Here is a 19,518-nt window from a genome sequence, read left to right as displayed (position 1 = left end):
ATTCATTCCAGCATGAACTTGTCAGTGTCAGGCTGGGTTAACCAGAGCTTTGCAGAAGAAACTGTACTAGGTTGAATTCAGTTTCTCAAAAATTCATATCCACCTGGAACCTCAGGGTGTGACCTTATTTGGAAATAGGGTCTTTGCAGATGTAATTACTTAAGATGAAGTCATACTGGATTGGGGTGGGCCCTGAATCCAATGACTGGTGCCTTTATAATAGAAAGGAAAAAGAAATTCAGACAGATACACACACACAGGGGATAGAAGGCAGTGTGGCGAGAGAGGCAGAGATTAGAGAGATGTGTCTACAAGCCAAGGATTACTGGCAACCACCAGAAGCTAGAAGGGGCACAGGATTCTTCCCTGGAGCCTTCAGAGGGAGTACAACCCTGCTGATTCCCTGCTCACACCTTGATTTCAGACTTCTGGCTTCCAGAATAGAATCAATCTCTGCTGTTTTAAGCCACCCAGTTTGTGACACACTGTTACAACCACAGGAAGCTACAGCCTAGGAAACCACCAGCTCTGGAAACTAACACCAGGACACGGAATGCTTTCAGTAACAACTTCCCCTCCACTGATCTCTGTCAGGTCCTATATTCACACAATGGGCCTTTGTTTATTCTTTTGGGATGTTGAATGGGGCAGGCTTATTTCATACTGATCCAAACCCTTTTCACTCCGTAAAAACCTGGAGTCATTTCACCTTTGCTCACTTTAGAAGAATATAAGTTATGTATTTCATTTACTCAAGAGATTACATTTCACAGAAAAATCTTAATTTTTCCTTTCCTTCCCAATAATTTCCTCTTTGCTTCAACTTCAATCCATAAATGGTACATTCGGTCTTCACCTCCCAAAAGTCTTTCGTGTACGTGTGCACGTGTGCGCGCTCCCCCCCCCCCCAGTGGGCAGCACGGTAAAGGAGAGTGAGCACAGGTTTCACAGCAGACCAGCCAAGAGGAAATGCAGCCTGTATCTACTGTGAGCTCCATGGCCTCGAGAAGAGCTTTAAGCTGTTCTTAGCTCTACCAAATTACGGTTTTGTGTGTGATGGGAAAGGATACTTTCTTAGAATAAAATTTTAAAGTCCAAAATCAAAGGGAAGTTGGCAGGAATGGAAAAGAATGTTCCATCTACAAAGAAGATAAAATTTAGTCAGAGAAGACTTTATAGTTGAAGCACAGCTTCTGCTGTGGCCAAGCGGTTGCAGGAGCCTCTCCTCAGTGCCCAGCCAGTGAGGGAACACGGCCCATCCCTGTACAACCAGGACAAAGCCCGCCTGTGTGCCATGGACAGGAACAGTCTGGGGTGCCCCACAGTCTGTGCATGCAAGACTCCAATTCACGTGGTCATGCCACTTCCCTTCCCACAGCGATGATGAGACCTCAGCATCTCCCTAAATCACCATAAACCCTGTCAAATAATCACCCAGCGGAGAAGCCTTAATCCCATGTGCTCTCCAGGGGGCCGAGAGATGAACCAGCTCTGGTCTCACACACAAGGCCTGATCACCAGAGAAGAAGATTCCACTCTTCCTCTACATACATCAAACCATGGAAACCTACCATCAACTCAGCAATTTGTTCTTGAGAGCATTCTACCTCCGAGATCTTGAATCCCCAAGCACCTCCCCTCTCTGCATCCACACACGTTCTCTCCAACTTCCCCCACTCCTTAAAATGATCAGCTCACTGAAAGCCACCTTTTACCCTAAAAAGCAGAAATTTCTGCCAACTTTTGTTGTATTACAAAATAAACACTTTGCAGCTTTTCCACTAACAGTCTGACTTTAAGCAAGTTATCTAAGCCTAAGACTCAATTTCCTCAAATACAAAGAGAAATAGTACTTCCACCTCTATCTCCTAGGGTCATTACAAAAATGAAATAAGAATGCACAAGTCAAGGCTCAATAAATACTATCTTTTTTCTTTCCTCAATCTGCCTGCCTGTGAAACACAGGGAGTTTGCACTGCTAACTGGGGGCGGCTTCAGAAACTCACACTGAACACAGTCACGTAATCACCTCCCAGCTGCCACTCCCTTTCAAAACTGCACTGTTGCTTCCTGCTAGGGTTACCTCTACCTCCGAAGCAGCACTGACGGGTCAGTAAATCCGGGTGCTCCTTCCTCCAACTGTGAAAGCCCAGCCCCCAAGATTCCCCATCACTATTCAGCAGTCAAGGTGCAAGTAGCAGACCTAAGCTCGCCCCAGACTTTCTCTCCTAGTGCCCCGTGAAGAATGGAGCTCTTCCACGTGGCTCAGTGATGGTGCCCAGGACAGAAGTTCAAGCAGTTCTTACTACCATGACCGTATAGGGCTACCAGGCTCTTCTGTCTTGCCTTCAATTCTATAATCCCTTCTTACCTTAAATTAGCCAGAGCCCTCCTCTGCTGCTGATTAACAAGCAACCCTAACTGACAAAGTGATCTAAACAGCCACCACTAATCTGCACCCACCTCAGTTCTCCCTCTCCAGAGCTTCAAGTGACTGGGATCAACATTCGCATCATGAAGTAACCGAATGTGGAAAAGGAAAATTGGCTCTGGAAACTTGATTTCAAAAAAGGGATCCATAGACCAGCATTATCAGCCTGGGAGCTGGTCGGAAATGCAGAACCTCAGGTCCTATCCAAGATCTACTTACTCAGAAACTGCCTTTTAGCAAGATCCCCAGATCTTGCTAAAGAATCCCCTTCAGGGGATTCTAACCTGAGACTCTAACACACAGTAAAGCTTGTGAAGCAGTGATCCAGAGGATCAATGTAGTTCTGTGCAAGTGCTTGGTCAATATCTCATACTTAATGTGAAAACGTTCTTTGTAAACTGTAAGAAAACAAAGACACCCGACTTGACTTCTAACTCTCCCCAACAGAGGAGAGGGCTTGGCAGTATTACATGGTGGTTAAATATACAGTGGGCCTACAGATCACTGCTCAAATCCTATTCCTATCACTATCAGTGTGGCTTCAGACCATTTCCTAAACTACCTGAGCACCAGCTTCCTGTGTGTAAAATAGGTCTGTACTACCTACCTACTTAGATCACTGGATATGCAAATAGTCCATTGTCATCACAGCCTTCACCATAACAGATATTCTTCATCTCCCTAGTTATGCTCCCAGGTCAAATGGTTCCTAACTACATGAGCTCAGCACCCTCTGACCTAGATCCTTGCTCTCAACATGCTTCTCACAATCTAATAATCATCTCTGTTGATTAATGTCCATCTAGACATGAGCTCCATGAAGGCAGGAACTGGGTCCATTTTGCTCACCACTGAGTCACGAGCATATAGCATTATGCTCATCTCACGGGACACAGCCAAATGTTGAAGAATAAATAATCCAGGTGCGTGTCCTATTAAATGGCTTCAGGTTTTATTTAGACCCTTCCCTGAGTTGGGGAAAATGCGAAGAATAAATATTGGCTACAGAATGACAAATTCTTTTCCTTAAAGATTCCTCTTTTACCCAATTTCCTAGCTCAGAATAAGCTGGGTGTGCTGTGGTATCCCTCCACCTCTTTCCTTCTTCCTTTTTCCCTAATCCTGCCCTCTCCTTCCTCCCATCCACTGAAATTTTTAAAGTAAGTTCTAAATTATGTTTACCCACACACATCCTTCACATTGTTTCCTTACTCACACCAGGTCTGAGGCTCTTCATACAACATGCTAAGAGCCTAACACCTGGCCTGGTTCATCTTAAACAAAACTGTACCCCAGCAAGGGCATGACGTCAAACACCTTCAGGGATCAGGCAGGTAATATAAATGTGGGCAGTTGTCTGCTTTGAGACATCAGGGCCTAGTGGGCCCCTCCTGGCTACTTTCCCTTAAATTTAGGCATTCAAATTCCTACAAATAAGACATCAATCCAACAGCCACAAGTTGAGTCCCTTGCAAAAAAAAAAAAAAAAAGCCAAAATTAACTAACTTGTGAGCATGAGATACTGAACAATTTGCCCAACCTCTTAGAAAAAGTAATCTCAGTTCTTTCCAGTTATCGTCCTAGACCAACAATTCTTAAAATATTGTCTGAAGACTCTTTCAGGATTCCAAAACCCTTACAAACAAGATCAAAATGATTTTCAGAATAATACTAAGACACTGTTTGCTTTTTTCACCGGGTTGAGATTTACGCTAAGGATATAAAAGCATCTGTTGGTAAAACTACAGACTTCTTGGCTCCTCACATGAAAACCTAAGACAGAGAGACCAAACAATGCTAGCAATCAGTTGTATTCCTCATCTTTGTGGACTCAGAGAATAAAAAAAAAAAAAAAAAAAAAAAAAAAGCTTCACTTAGGAATACCCTTGAAAAAGCAATAAAAATGATTAATTTTATTAAATCTAGACCCATTTATTATACTCATGTTAAATATGTTTATATTTGTATTAAATACATACAAGCATATTTTTTAAACTTCTATTTATCATATCATGTTTAAAATGGGAAATACACCAGGCTGCATAGCAAAGTACAATGGCTGCCTAAGGAAAAGCACTTACATAACTGAGGGTGTAACCTCAACTAGACTTTTTTCTTGACAAAACATCATTTTTTACTCAAAAGAATGATTGACAAACTGGTTATGCAGACTCAGGTACTGGGCAGACATTTCAGGTAACAGTAAACCACTGATGGTATGTTACCAATGGTCAAACCCAAACTTTCATGGGAAAACTGGGATTTTGGGAAATTTGTGTATGCCACCATGAGCTCTATAGCTTTCCAATATTTGAAGACTTTTCCATTGAGACTGACAGTAATCCTAAAAAATGTGATTTTTTTTTATATTACATATAATGAAACGTATGAACATTTGCAAGATCTGTGTAACTCAGTGAATCAGTATTTTCCAAATGACCAATGTGTGAGTTAATAAAATCATCACAGGTAAAAGATCTGTTCAAAGTACAAGAGAGACCCATGGATTTTACTCTACTAGAGTAAAAAAGTTCACTGATGTGGTTTCAGAATGATGTTGCAACTAACTTTCACAAACCTACCACTTGTCAAGTTTTAGTGCTGTACACAATTGAACTCACAACTATCTGAAAAGGCTACAAAAACAATCCCTTTTCCAACTATGTCATCTGTGAGGCCAGATGTCTTCAGCTCCTTCAACCAAAACCACAAACTCAAAAAGTCTGAATATAGAAGGAGATGCCTTCAATTTAAGCCTCATTATTAAGGAAATTTGTGAAAATGTAAACATTGCCACTCCTCCCACTACATGTTTTGGGTTTTTTTTTTTAGACAATAGCTATTTTTCATAAAAAATGTCATCTGTATTAACACATAATGGGTTTATCATTATTTTTAAATAAATTAAATATTTTTGAAAAATTTTAGTTTTCATTTCAATTTACAGTAAATATCAATGCCTGTAACCCACATCAACAGAAAGCTCTTTGGGGTCCTTAGTAACACTTTTTGAAGCGTAAAAGGATCCAGAGACCAAAAGGGAGTTGAGATTCCATGTTAAACATTTTTATTTTAAAGCCTGAAAGTACATGAACAAATGGTAAGATGAACACTTACTCGTGTTAGTAATTTATTACTGAAGAAAAATGTCCCCTACGTTCCTCCACAATAATTCCAAAGTCAAGTTTTATACAAGAGAAGTTAAAGATGAACACCACAGGAAATAACTCTCTACCCAGACAGGCGTTTTATAGAGGATTCAGAAATTATCGTATTAGGCAGCAATCCACTAATGTGTTCTTGTAAGACCTTGATTTCCAGGTCCAAGGCCGTGCAATTCTATCTTGTTCCCGCTGGGCATAATAGATGCCCCTGTTCATGGAGAGAGAACATGGGACATGTTCCCAGCTTGGTTAGCAACTCCTCCTCCTCACAAATTATCAGGAAGTGCCAGAAATCAACTCAATCAGATATTAATTTGGCAGTGGTACAACTCCAAGGGAAGGGATAGCTCTGCTTAACCTTTTCCTACAGGCTTTGGCATACAAAATGTAAGTGGAAAGGCCATTTAGGTCCCTGGTGCCTGCATGCTGCCAAGTAACAGGACTAATAATTTGTTCTGTTCTAGGCCAGAGATCTGGGCACACGACAGAAGCAGTATCTACCTCCTCACTAATCTCTACTATACCTTCCGGAAATTCCAGTCTAAAGTACACATTAAGAGGCTATAGGAAGACTTAGATACTCAAGCCACACATAGACCCAGCCCACTTCCTTTCCTTAACTATCTGTCTTAGTATAACTTAGTCCCATCAGTCACTTAGAACTCAATGATCAAGTCTGTGGAATGCCAAACCCATTCTATTTAGCTTTACCATTACCATCAGTCCTGGAATAGAAGATACCAGCAGCCTGGAAGACATCCATTCTGGCTGCCCAGGGCAGGCTCATGGCCCCAAATGGGTCCCTCGTATTTCCCACACTTTTTCTAGTACCCCACTGTTCCAGATACTAGAGTCATCTTTCCTCATTACAGCCCCTCAGCTTGGGCCCTGGGCCACCTCAACGGTAACAGGTCCCAGTAAAGCCCCACTTTGTAAGGTGCTAGCCATCTCACCTGGGAGGCTTCGGAAAGCCTCTGAAGAACGATCCACCTGGTTTCCCCGAGCACTCTAAAGCAGTCACTCAGGTCTCTGGCTGGTCTACCCCTCGGACTTCTTCATCTGCCCTAGCTGACAACACCCCAGAAGGCCCAACTGCCAGGCGACTTTTCTGAGATGTGCTTCTCACTCCGAGAAGTGAACACAGGCTTCCTCAACTTCCTGGGCCAACTTCAGTAACCAGAAGTTGTAGGGGGTCAAAGCTGAGAGGGGAATTTCACTTATAACTCCTAGCTCTAAATCTCTTGTGGCCAAACCCTTCCACATCAGAATGCCCAGCCTCAGAACATATTCCAGGTTTCTGTTCGCCCAAAGGCCTGTTCAGATACTTATGTATGGCATCTAGTCACTGGAGTACCATGCACTTCTGAAAAGTGGAATGACCTCAAAGCAGGATCCTCAAATAGTCCATCAGTCTTTGGCCATTGGCTGCCATCCATGTAACATCTTAGTAACATGCCTGACTAGTATTCAAATGCCCCTCTACCTGGTGCTCAAGTAGCAGGTAGCATCTCCTGAATGAATGCATTACTGATAATCACTGACCTCAACAACTTATGGGATAACTTCCCCCAAAGACACTGAGGTCAACTTTTTAAGTTGGTCAAAGGCAGTTCTGCTTCTGGGCAGGATTTGCCAACTAAACTTATGTCAGCCCAGGTCTATGCTTTTCTTTTCTGGAATGAGGTCAAATTTTGTTAGAAAAAGCCTTATCGACAGTGGTAGAATTTATGTCACTTTTGATGCCTTCTCTGCATTTCCCTGCCACCAGTTGGCTAGAAAAGATTCCAATCCAGTGTGACTCCTGAGCAATCAGAGAACCCAGGACAATGGCCTCTTTGGCCACTCACCCGGTATCTCCTGGGGAGGCCACCTTGTCCCTACCCTTGGCCACTTTCCCTACTTGGAGCCCCAAGTACATCAGCTCCTCACTTCCTTCTTCCCCCTTCTCTCTTCACCCCTTATTTCTGCCCACATTTGACAAGCCCCACATGCCTAAAGTCCAAGGTTCCCTGACCTCTCCCTCACAAAGCTCAATGGCTAATGTGGGCTCTCTGTTTTAATGAGATACGGGGAAGAGAACTGTTTTCACTTTGTCCCCCAGACAACGGCTTTTCTTATGACTTGACCTGATGACTCCTAATGGAGAAAAGATAAAAGACAAAAGCAGCCACGTGAATTTTCTTTAACTGGAAAGTACCACAAACACTATAAATTTAGGTCCACAGAAGGACAACAGGGAGTGTAGAGGGAATGATGCCTGGCTTTCTTCCGAGAAGGATAACTACATGTGTCATTAAGGCGATAAAGGAAGACACAGGTATGCATTCCCAGCTTTCTTTCAGCCAAGTCCTCCCACAAAAATGGCCTATGGAATGACACAGCTGGGTGGAGGCCCTGGCTCTAGCCCTTGCTAGGGGATCATGTCTGATCTCAGACTGATCTGTAAAAATATGGATAATAATGTCTACAACACTTTGCTGTGATAATTAAAGATGATAAATGCGAAAGTACCTATCAGAGTGCCCACAGCATAGCTGAAGCTAAATATGAGTTTCCTTATCTCCCTTATTTTCATTAGCACATGACACAAGCATCCCTGCCAAGAGCACCACCTCACAGGCCAGGGCTTCCTGAGGCCAGAGGGCCGCCTCCCTGTAATTAGGATTCCTCCTCTGTTCACAATGGAGCACTGCTTTCTTACCTCCGTGTCTGCCTCCTGTACCTCCCGGTTTCTGCCCCCCTTTCTGCTTTTCTCTCTTGACCCTCGATTCACAGGGACTGTTTTAAAATGCATCTGACTTCAGGGACATTTTCTCACAGTGTGGATGTACTACTTTCTTCCCGCTCTTCAACCCTGCACACAGAAACCCTGCACACACAAATGCCGGAGCAATGGGACAGAATGTGACCCGCTCCAGTGATGGCCCCTATGAGAATACCACATAGAAGGCACACGTTTATCTTATCCACCCAGTCAATGTGTAACATATACACACATTAGGAATCATAATGGTTTGGTGGGTAGAACACTGGACTTGCAGGGAAGTCCGAAGTTCAAATTCTTGATGTGACACTAAATGGCAGTGTGACCAAATGACCATCATTTGGCCTCATCGGCCTCAGTTTACTCATGAATGAAGTGTTAAGCCTTGCAGATGCTCCCTCTCACTGTCAAATTGCAGGGGTTACATGCCATCCTCAGGAAGGAGGAGCACCAATCGGGGCACTGAAAAAAAGTGCTATCTTTCCAGGACACAAGGAGGATACCTATAGAAAGTCAAAGCACTCTAAGTCCCACGGAACGTAAACAAATGGACTGCCTGATTCGTCTGCTTCTCCCTGCCCCTCTCCCTTTGGCTGCTTCTGTTGGATCTGTCTTCCTTAAGGGAGCAATCTTTCACAGCTGGGCCCAGGGACAGCTCCAGCTCTGAGGGCAAGCAAGAGCTGCACAGGGGCAGGAAGGTGAGAACAGAAGGCTCAGGTCAGATGAGCCCAAATGCTTGGTGAGAATGAATCTCTTTATGAAATGTGCTTCCTCCCTGTACTGTTGGAGTAGTAAGACCCAAAGGGACAAAATCCATGTCCAGGCCCTGGAGAGAAAGAGAGACTGGAAAGCTCAAGCCACCCTCTCAGGTAAAGGCAAGGGAATGCCTGAAGGCTACACAGGGCTCAGCCTGGGTAACTAAAGGAAGGACAAAGACACACTGGACCCAGGAGGCCGTAACAGAAATAAAACGTGGGTTTCACAGGACTGTACCCAGTGACAGCTGTAATGGAAGTGTCACTATAGTTTGGCAATCAAAAAGTTTAGGGATTTGGAATTCTGGCTATTTTCTTAAACATTTAAATATATATGTGTGTGTGTGTGTGTGTGTATGTGTTTTTGTGGTAAAAGATGTTTAACAAAACGTACCACCTTAACTGTTTTCAAGTGAACAACTCAGTGGTGTTAAGGATATTCACATTATTATAAAACAGATCTCAGGAACTTCATCTTACAAACTAGAACTCTGTCCCCCCAAACAACAATCCTTCCCCCTCCCCACAGTCCTAGTAACCACCAGTCTACTTTCTGTCTCTATGAACTGGACTACTTTAGAAATCTCAGATTCTGGCTATTTTCATACCTGACTCACAACTCATAACTTGTATTATTTGGGAAGCCAAAGTAACCATGTACAGGGAAGACAGATTTATAAAGCAGGCTCACTGAGGAAGCATAAAGTCAAGAGCGGCTGACTTCTTATAATGTAAGAATCATACAAAGATAGCAATAATCCTAAAATGGGATAGGACCTGGCAATCAGAATTCAGGATGAGCATGTACTGAAATTTCGCAATACCCCAAGCTCAAACAGGGACAGAGAATGGTTACAACAAACAATGCAGAACGTCATGGTGTTCAGGCTTTTATTTGGTAGGACTGGCACTGATGTGTGATCAGTGTTATTTCTGGAAATTAAAGACTATTAAAATTAAAGACTAATACCAAATTTAGCCAGTGGTCTCAGTAAACACACTTCTAAGTTCTCCAGATAGAAATATCCACAGGACTGAACTAGAAATGCAAAACACGTAAACACTTCATTATTAGCTAGGCCTGTGACTCTAATGCTTGATGCAGCATTTCATAGGCTAGGCTAGATCCCATGGAGGACTCCTTTTCCCTTTATTAGTGGTAACCCTGAGCTTCAGGCCAAAGTAAGTATTGGCATGAACAGGAGAAACTAAGATACTAAACCCTATCTTAAGTCTTATCACCCATAATAAAGAAGGCTGGTGGAGGGCACCCCAGTCAGGATAGGAGAGAACTAAGCCAGAGAGAGACAGAAAGAACATCTGTCACTCTATTAGGCTTCCACATAGGACAGTCACTTGCAAGTCCATCAAACACGGGGGGGGGGAGGGGGGGGGGCGCTAGGTGGGCTCTTCCACGTAGGAGTTGCTGCAGTCTTACCACTCTGGCTATGTACAGTCAGGAAAGAGAAAAATACCACCCATCCCTGTGGGCTTAACATTTTAACCAGGCACAGTGACTAGGTCCACTGGAATAGAGGCCACTGAAGTGCCCTTACCTGACCAAGTCAATTCTCCTTATATGGTAGGGAAGTAAAGTCAGGGTTGGGAGAAGCCCGGGAGCTGAGAAGTCAGCCTTTGGCAGTGGGGAGGAGGGGGATGAATAAGATGAATAACAAGAATCCACACCGTCTGGCCCCCTTCGGTGCCCCAGGGCCAGGCCAACAGTTATCAATAAGGGCTCTCCTTTCTCTTGCTTCCCAGCTGTGCATGGAAGTAATGGAAAAGCTTATCATGTGTATGAACCACAGAGACCCAGACTGCATGTTCCACTGGAGTATTGTGGATTTCAGCAATGAATGTCATTGCACATACTTCCTTTCATAAAGATGAACAAATACCTATCCTTGTCTTCTCGAGTTGAAGAGGAGGAAAAAAAACTATTAAACAATTATCACAAATCTGAAGGCTCAAAAGGAAACAAAGGGAAAAAATGCTTGGCTGGGAACAGTGGCATTCAGAATCAAATGTGCACAATGATGTAAAACCATAAATCCAGGGTGAGAAGATTTTCAGTAAATCCCATTTAAGGAGAAGGCTATTGCTGTTCAGGCTTTGGGAAAAACACCAGAAACTTAAAGAGTAACAAACCCCACTGAAAAACAAGTGGTGCTATCTCAATGAAGGCGAGAACAGTGGGAGCTTCGGGTTTCTGGCCCAGAGGCCTCCAAGACAGCAGAGGAAAACAGCATGGCAGAGAGAAAACTCAACCAACCATGGTTCACGTGAAAAGAAGCCAGACCTCAGAGGAACGAAGAAGAACTCAAATGGGACAAAGGTGTTTCTGCTGTGTTTAGAGCTAAGGAAGGTGTCCAAGGTCTAAGGGACTCAAAGCCAGATAGAGGCAAGAGTTGAGGGAAAACCAGGAGGCTGGAGGATCTTCCTCCTTGTTGAGCCCAAAGGGCACATGCTTAGAAAAAACTCCAGAGACAGCTTTGGTTTAGAAAAACTTGAGGGGGATTTTCCATCTAGGAAAAAACAGTGAAACAATGAGAAAACTTACCACAGTGACAGGAGTCAAAACCCCCAAGACACTCCAGAAAAAGAGACAGAGGAGGGGCCACAGTGGGTGGCTGAAGGGCCGCCAAAGCCTTAGGATCCTGCTGGGTAGGGAAAATGCAAGAAAAAAAGTAGAAGATCTATATTATGAAAAATTAAGGATCACAAAATTTTTTTGAAGAACTGGCTCAGAATACAGGTATCCCCACTTATATATAGAATTCATATAAATATATGGGATTTGAGGTATATGTGGTCAAAGAGAAAATGGGAAAACCTGAGAAACCCTTGAAAGGAAAATTCAGTTTATACAAGTTCACTCCAAGATATCACGGTTAGGCTATGACAGGAATTTATCCAAACTGAATTTTAGGCTCACAGATATTGGATACTGGATTTAAGTGACTTGGACAGGCTGGAATCCAAGGGGGTCTAAGATCAGTAACTGGTTTTTCACCACTTTTCAGTGAGAGGAGCACTAGAGGAGCACAAACTGGAGCCAGGATGAGCAGGCTGGCACCCTGGCTTTACCACACACTGGCTCTGTGACCTTCACCTAAGAGGTTAAGAATGTAATTAGGAGAGATAATAAAGGCAGCTGATCTTGTAAGGTAATCTTCTGAGGTACTTTAAGAATTAAATAAGTTAATGCATGACAAGTACAGAAAAGAGTGCCTGGAAATTTTTAAGGGCCCAACAACGATTAGCTATCGTTACCTCCCCTCTCTGCTGTACTCCCCGGCTGCTATGAGTGGTTTGGCTATAGGATTTCAACACCTATTTTTAAGTTTCGGGAACATCACTTTTCCTTGGGAAGTCTGATGACATATTAAAGGCACTTAGGTATCAAACTGCTGTCATGCTGACGTTCAGAACTAACATTTAGTTGTTCTAAATTTCATGCATCTGGGGATGGTGCTAAATTACTGTATGTCTATAGAGCTTCCCAGCTCCTTGGGGGAAAGGAAGTATGTGCATGACATGAGGTTAGAATTACCCAACTTTTCTAACAGCTATCTGAAGTAGCTGTATCATTTTCAGCAGAAATCACTAACATGAGAAATAGAATCCTACAGATCACCCTGAGTGACCCTGCAATGTCAGAGTCTGAATAAAATACGAAGAAAATGGAAAAGTGAAAATGCTTTCAATGTATTTAGGGATTGTAGTTTTTCTATGCGAACAAAGGGTTGACTTAGAATGAAGGCTGTTAACTGGCCTTTGAAGGGCAGGAATACATTTGGAAAAATTTCAAATGGTTTTGATATTGGGCCAAGTTTTTTCTTCCTTACTGAACTGCACATGCCAATCATGGTACCTATGAGCCTGCAAATCCTACCAACAGGGATGGTCTCAGCCTTCAGGGAAGGCCCAGGCTGCCGTGGACCCCATCGCCACTCCTCTTCACTCACCACAGCCTCTTAGACCGAGTGCAGACACCTGACCCAAGAGCTTATCAGTGACCTCTGATGCGGCTGGTAACAATAAAAGCAGCAACCAAGTCAGATCCCCAACCTCTTTCTCAGGAAGCTAAATACTGAGAATGAGGCGATCCGCCGTGAGAGAGGTACAGCTGTTAAGGTTACGATGTACACAGGAAACCAGAGATGTCATGAGCAAATGGGGTCTAAGTCGGAGAACAGACAGACGGAGGAGGAAAAAGGAATAAGCCAGATGCAGCAAGAGGGAACAAAGAAAAGAGAGGCCCCACCATCCACGGGAAAGACTGTGGCTTGTCTCTGGGCTGCTGGAGTTCCTGAGGTTCTCTGGTCCAGGTGCGTCCTCACACCATGTTTTACAAAATGGTCTGAATGGATCTCTGCTCCTTGCAACAAAAAACAGCTAACTTGAAACAGTTACTTCAGCTCCCCTGAGGATGGAGTTTTCCCAGGGGGGCAGTTTGGTGCCTCCGACAGATTCCTGGCCAGTCCACCCTGCCAGATGTGCCTAGACATCCCAGCAGAACAGGGGTGTCTCATCTAGGCACCTCAGCAGAGTCCCTAGGGCTTATGAGCATCTCAAGGTCCTATGGAAATGCCGAGACCTGAAAAAAATATTTATTGGATGCAAAATATGAAAAGAAAATTATAACATCAAAGTTAATAAATGTTTAAAGTCCCCTACTAGTCAAATGAAGTTTAACTCACAGTTCTGTAAAAGCCGATTTTGTGAGGGACATGGGTGCATTTTTAATGTCTGCTATACGACATGGTACAGGCCGCCAGAGGAAAGAGTGTGGAGGCCTTCCATGGCCTACAAACCAGTCCCACAGCAGCGGACATGTCTGGGCTTAAGCTGGGACCTGCCTATCCTACCCCTTGTATATGCGTACACTAAATATTATGCCTTACCACTCAAAACTGAGTACTATGAAGTTAGAAATCACCCTCCCCTCCCAAATTTAAATATACTCTTAATACTTCTGATATTAGGAATCTATCATCCTTCCTTAATATTTTACAAAACTGAAGACAAGCCTCTGTCAGCCATCTTACTAGTTTTTCCAAAAAGGGAAAAAATGTTACTCATGATTACAAATGGTCCTGCACATTTAAAGGACTGGACTTTTGACATCTTTCAGAATAATAAATCAAAAGTTGGTCACATTCATTGTCTTTCCTTATGCAAGAGCCCCCTTGAATGTCACGAACAGACCTAAACATTCTCTCCCACTTAGATTCTCAATCTATTCTCAAATCTATTTTCTAACAGGAGGCGGCATAGAAGTTACACAAAATTTAAATCTTATACCTGTAAAAGCGAAAAGCAAGTATGATTCTTTTTCTATAATCGCTGTGGCATGGCTATACCTGGCTGTGCATAGACAAGTCCCCATCTGCTCTTTGGAGTGCCTCCGGCCTGCCTAGCTAGGCCCAGTCTGCTCTCCTCACTTTCACTGCTCAGTCTGCCCACAAACATCCATACCTTCTGTTTCCACTCCTGTGCACCCTCCTCTCCCTCGCCACCCCCCCCCCCCGCCCTACTTCTACAAAACTGCTCTCAAAGTGGTCATCTCCTCCTTGTCAGACCACTGGGCCACTCCTCACAATTCACAGACTCCTGGTTCGTACAAATCTCCTTGCTCCCTGATGCCGGCACTTGTTCACCTCCCCTCAGGCCTTGCTGAGGGGACGGACTGTTTCTTTCAGTCCTATGGGCTAAACACAAGTATCCTCGAAAGGTTATGTCCTGACTCAACCACCTGCTTGGTTTCAATGAGACCATTTCCATGGTAATTCCACATTCTCTCGTAACCAGTTCTGTCTCCTTACCTGTATTTCCCACTGCCTAAGGAATATTTCCCTATCATCCCACAACTAACTAAAAATCATTTGCCATCTTCCAAATCCCTATAAAAGGCAATGTCCTCCCTCAACAACTATCCCAGGCCAGTAAATTTAAAGCCAGCTCTCTCCTCCCAATCCCTACACATCTTTTAACTTTGTCTTCCCTCCGCTTGTTTTTCCTCCAGCACTTCAATGCAATGCAAAGTCTTCTACCTTAAGGAAAACCAATACTTAATCCTATCCCTTCTTTAGCTGTCATACACTCTTTCTCTCCCATTTCCCTGTGGAAGCATCTTAAAAACTTATTTTCCTGATTTCTACAGCTTTACTTCCCATTCATTCCTCAACCCACCACCACACCATTCAAGTTCCTCTTGGCCACTGACCACCACCAACCACACTCCTCTGGCTCCCTTCTGCCTCTGTGTTCTACTCTCGCCACATAACCCTTACACTCAGTCGGCCTGGAGAGCTCCTGTTCCTCCATAAGTACTAGTACTCTCATGGGCTCCATCTCAGCTCTCCTCTGCTCCCAATTTACATCCACCCCAGTTCAACCACCTAGACCACTGGTTCTCCCCGGGACTGTTCGAGAAAACCTTTTGAGGAGTGTAGGTTTTAACTATTCATAATGCCTCCAGAGGGCACTCAAACATTTGCTCAGAAACCTTCATGGCTATTTACGCAAAGGTATTAGAACCTGAAGTGAATCTCAGTGGATGATGACTACCTCTAATGAGATGCCAAGCATCGTAAGGACTTGTACAACCTGCAGGTTCCCTGTTTCTGTGAGCTGGGGGCTTATCACAAGGGTCTAATCCTATCATAACATGCCGTAATACTGAATATTGGTTAACTGGGAAACCTGACATGTTTGCTAGCCAATGCCCAAGTACTAGGAATTAGTGAAATACTCTTCAATCCTATCAACCTTAATCCTAAAATGTTTGAAATGGACATCTAAAAATAATTTGAAAGCCAGAGGGACATAATGGACTTTACTCACAGAAAAAAAAGGGGTTCAGATTTTTTTATGAATTGTTTTATCATTTACCTAAAAGGCAGAATTTATAACCTTTGGGACAGAGGTTTGCTCTGGCCATAACAAGGGCCAAAAGCTCTGTCACAATACCATGGAAGGCACTGCAAAATAAGATGTGGAAATAAGCTATGATTATTTTATGAACTTATGGGATATGAAAAATAAATGAGCTCTAGAATAGCTTTACTTAATTTCTTATAACATATCAGGTGACATAAGAGACACTGCAAATTTCAGAGTTAGAATAAAGGCATAGAAATGCTTTAGTGCAATTGTAGTGCAAAACAATACAAAATTACTGCTTTTTAAAATTAAACGCTTCTGACACAACTCCAAAAATAAATTTTTAAAAAAAAATCCCTTTTCCTCCAATTTCTGTACAAATGATCACTGACCACAGCCATTTGTTATCCATCTCGTGAGTCTTCTTCTAGGATTAGTTGTGGTAATTCTTTGAACCTAGGTTAATGACTTCAATTTGCCAAACCTAGTTTCACTCCTTATCCCTTTATCGTATCTCTGAGCCATTTAAAATGACTGCTCTCGCCCAATTCTTGGAACTTCCTCCTCAGCTGCCAGGATTCTGCACTCTCACGAGTACCCTCTGTATGCAATGCCCAGCCAGCCCACCAGGCTCAGGTACGCAGCTAGGCAAATCTGCTCTGCTGGCCCTGCAACGGTGAACAGTGAATTCTCAGATCCGTTCTCCTGAGAATCTAGAATTGGGAAGTGGAAAGGCTAGGCCTGTGAACTGGCAGGGGTTACAGACTCAGGAGAGCCAAGGCAGAGAGAGCGGCTGCACTGACTCCTGTCAACTTACCAGACACTAGTGGGCTCCAGCCAAGAAACCACCTTGAATGCCATGGAGACCTCCTCAGAAATCCCCCTTCACTTAAGCCATTTCAAAGGGGTTTACTTCTTTCAACCACCAAATGGTCTCTGATTAAGACATCCTCTTTCCTCTCTATTTTGTAGGTACATTCTCCCCTATCTTTTCCTTTAATGTACACATGCTGCAGCTCTGCTTTGACCTTCTTCTCCTTCTGCCCTACATGTTCTCACCCATTCCCATCATGTGGCAAGCACACAGTGAATGATTCTACACTTCTGCCGTAGATTAAATGCTTGCACTGCCCCCCCATTCATATATTGAAACCCAATACCCAACGTGATGGTATTAGAAGCGGGGCCTTTGGAAGGTGATTGGCTCATGAGGGTGGAGCCCTCACAACGAGATTAGTGCCCTTTTATAAGAGGCCCCAGAGAGCTCCCTCACTCCTTCTGCCATGCAAGGACACAGGAAGATGGTCACCTATTAATGAGAAAGTGGGCGCTCAACCAGACACTGAACCTGCCAGACCTTGATCTTGGACCTCCAACCTCCAGAACTGTGAGAAATAAAGGTCTGCTGTTTTATCTACCCAAAATGTGGTAGTTTGTTTTAGCAGCCTGAATGGACTAGACAACTTCTCATGGTGAGGTGAGCACTTCCAGGTGAGTGCAGACACAGGCCACCACCCTATGTCCTGGCCTGCCTCTATGGGTAAGGGACCAGTTTGTAAACATCAACAGAAACCACTCCAGTCGGTCAGTGGTACCGACAACAGGAGCACTAACTCTTCAGAGAAATCACCACCTGTTCAGAGCGGCGGAGTCTAGTTCAAAAGACAATTACATTACCCAAAGTTAGGGTCATGGAATCTTAAGTAACTCCACATAAAAGGCATCAACAGTCCAGTCTAAACAGACAGATTTTCCCTAATCCTAAACTTATAACTGTATAATTACACTCCAAAAAAATTTACCACATACAAACACTGATTTTAATAATGGACTTGTGCATAGTGCTCAGTCATTCATATAACAAAGCATGTCTTTGCAGCATAAAAGCCTCTTCAAAAAGAACTATACATCTGTCCTATAAGCCTTTTACACTCAGCATGTCCAAAACCCAATCTGTCATCTCCTCACCAAAGCCAACTACATTCCCAACTACAGGAAATGGGTCCACCAGGCCCTTAGCTGCCTGAGCCAGAAACCTGGTGATCAGCCACCCTCCTCCCTCTCATGAAGTCCTGTCTACTTTATCTCTTCAATACCTCCTGAATTTAGCCCCCTACCTACACTGTCTCAGCTCTAAATAGGGCCACTGTCATCTTCTCCGATAAAAGCCTCCAGTCTTGCCTCCCTCTAATCCACTATCCACTACAATGCAATCTTTCTAAAATGTAAAATGGGTTGCTATTACCCAGCTTAAAGTTCTTCAAAGGGTCCCATTAACTTTCAGCGTAATTTCCAAATTTATTCATGTGGTTTTTAAACTGTGAACAACGTTAGCTCCTACTTACCTCTCTTGGTTCGTCTCTCACCGCTGCCCACTTCAATTCTAGTTCCAGCCAAACAAACATCTGCAAACTCCCCAGGTCTTGTTTGCTACTATGCCTTGACTACCACCCTCTCCTCCCCACACTCCTTTTATCTTCAGGCTTTTACACTAACCGTTCCCTTTGTTTACCATCAGGGCTCACCTCAAACATCATTTTCTCTAGGAAGCATTCCTTGACTTCCACCCCTATACTCAAATTTGGATTATGTGCGATGTCTTTCCATGTGCTCCCAGAGCCCTTACATGTCCTGTAATGTAGCTCTTCTATCACATTTACTTGGATTTGTCGACCAAAGCATATGTTACTCCACGTCCACACCACCTACTGCAGGCCCACAATAACACTTGGTAAGGAAATGAATCCATTTGCCTTGATGATACCTCGCCTACACCTCATGCTCCCAGGTACCCTGAGCTCCACTCAGCTGACCCACAGGCAGGCTCTGCACGATAACCATACTCTTGATGCTTCTGCCTGTGGTCCATCGGGCTAAGCCCTCCTCATCCTGAAAGACTCCGTAAAATGCAACTTGTTCCATGACCAAATCTGTGTGTTCGAAACACAGCGAGTTAATAAGAAAAGAAATCCCATGGCCCATGTTTAAGTTTCTGCATTTATTCTAGATAGAAAATTAGAAATGAGAACTATTTTTATTGTGCATATTGCTAGAAGCAATTTTCCTCCAAATACTGAAAGCAGCAAAAATCACCCAAATTTATTCCAAATGCATCACTCAAAAATGTTTAGATATTAGTTTCTAGAGTACATTTTAGAGTATGCCTTAACATATGATACGGCTTACCTATTTCTAAAAGTGCACATACCTATTAACCGTACAGCTAACATATGTCCCATATATACTGTTAAAAGTAAATACTCCATTATAAGTGTAACACACATTTTAGAAAATATAAAAAAGTAAAAAAATTTAAATCACCATACCCTATCACCCAAAGTCCGTAATTTTTTTTTCATCTAATTTCTTCTAGACACTTTTCCATCATAGGTTTTTGTGGAGGGTTACTGGGATTTTTGATTAAGTTTGAATCACGTCACATATGCAATTTTGTATTCTGATTTTCTCCCACTTAACACTGTCATAAGCATTTTAATACATTTTCTCCATAAACAT

At 43.3% G+C, this 19,518-nt stretch overlaps 1 protein-coding gene across 10 annotated transcripts in view; it reads right to left on the bottom strand.

Moving 5' to 3' along the window:
* Window positions 1-19,518, bottom strand: part of ZNF664 (zinc finger protein 664) — a 138,435-nt gene that overhangs the window by 111,919 nt on the left and 6,998 nt on the right. The window contains exons 3-4 of one of the 10 annotated variants that reach the window (XR_012374901.1): window positions 6,549-7,731; window positions 5,497-5,803 (exon numbers count right to left, since the gene is read on the bottom strand). The exons of 7 other annotated variants lie outside the window; for them this stretch is intronic. The gene's annotated coding sequence lies outside the window, so the exon portion shown is untranslated. Of the gene's footprint in view, window positions 1-5,496; window positions 5,804-6,548; window positions 7,732-11,674; window positions 11,736-19,518 lie in introns of those variants that run through there. 2 more of the 10 variants (XM_073881280.1, XM_073881281.1) reach the window with 2 other exon arrangements.

Source organism: Callorhinus ursinus, unplaced genomic scaffold (assembly GCF_003265705.2).
Source record: "Callorhinus ursinus isolate GAN/ISIS: 27379988/994484 unplaced genomic scaffold, GSC_fseal_2.0 scaffold41, whole genome shotgun sequence".
Taxonomy (NCBI): domain Eukaryota; kingdom Metazoa; phylum Chordata; class Mammalia; order Carnivora; family Otariidae; genus Callorhinus; species Callorhinus ursinus.
The sequence above is the reverse complement of the archived record's forward strand: the minus strand, read 5'-3'. Positions and strand labels throughout refer to the sequence as shown.